This window comes from Otolemur garnettii, unplaced genomic scaffold (assembly GCF_000181295.1).
Source record: "Otolemur garnettii isolate 467f Iridium unplaced genomic scaffold, OtoGar3 scaffold00040, whole genome shotgun sequence".
Lineage (NCBI taxonomy): Eukaryota > Metazoa > Chordata > Mammalia > Primates > Galagidae > Otolemur > Otolemur garnettii.
In genome coordinates, this window is record NW_003852435.1 from 7223095 (window position 1) to 7224059 (window position 965).

At 35.9% G+C, this 965-nt stretch overlaps 1 protein-coding gene across 4 annotated transcripts in view; it reads right to left on the reverse strand.

Annotated features, from left to right (window-relative positions):
• Positions 1-965, reverse strand: part of DIAPH3 (diaphanous related formin 3) — a 481355-nt gene that overhangs the window by 102357 nt on the left and 378033 nt on the right. The window lies entirely within an intron of this gene.

Sequence of the window (965 nt, forward strand, 5' to 3'; positions counted from 1 at the left end):
AAAAAAGTCTAAGATTAATCAATGGTGATTCCAAATACTCAAAACAGACACAAGATAATGTGGATCTGTGGTTCTGGTAGAGTGGCTCCTATGTGACTGCCATCTGGAACTTAAGGAGAAATGTAGATTTTCATACTTAGAAGCCACTGGATCAGTAACTGTGGGTTAGCCCAGAAATCTTTTGTTTTGACAAGCCTACCCAGGTGATTCTCCCACATGTTAAAGTTTGAGAACAAAGGGTAGAAGGTAAGGAGCCAATTTTCTTTCCTATTGCTCCTGTTTTCTCTCATAATTACAAAATCACAAAATGGATCCTCTTGTAAGCCATCTCAAAATCTTCCTAGAAATAAGTAGGGTATGTAAAGTATAATTTAAAAAAATCATAATCTACAAATACCTTCTTAATGAAATATCTTTTATTAAATAGATCTGTGTAGGAAATTTAGTGGAAAAATATGCTAAAATCGGTGTTCAAATAGTCTGGAAGAAAACTTAATTAGTTGGTTGGCTCAGTTTCTTTACTTTCAACCTGCTCTGCTGGCATGAAGTAGACTAAGGTTAGTCACAATTATCTGTACAGATCCATTAAGCTGCTGCCTAATTACCAAAAACCCCTGGGCAAGAAGATATAAGTCCATCGGAGGTTCCAGCTATCTTTTAACCAGTTAGTTAAAAGTTGCCAGCTATCTTTTAACCAGTTAGTTAAAAGTTGCCACTGGGATTTAGGTCTATCTCTGATTTTCCTCTGTCTCCACTTCAGTACTCCACTACATCAAGAGTTGACAATATTTCATAATATTCCTATATTGACCACCTCCCTAAGTTGACCTAATTTTATAGATCTGACATGTATGACATGTACGTATCAGTACACGAGGCCTAGTTCCTTATATTGACCAGTTTGTTACAGTCCCTTGGGTAGTCATCTTACAGAGGTTCTACTATATTATTATTAAAGGTTAAAA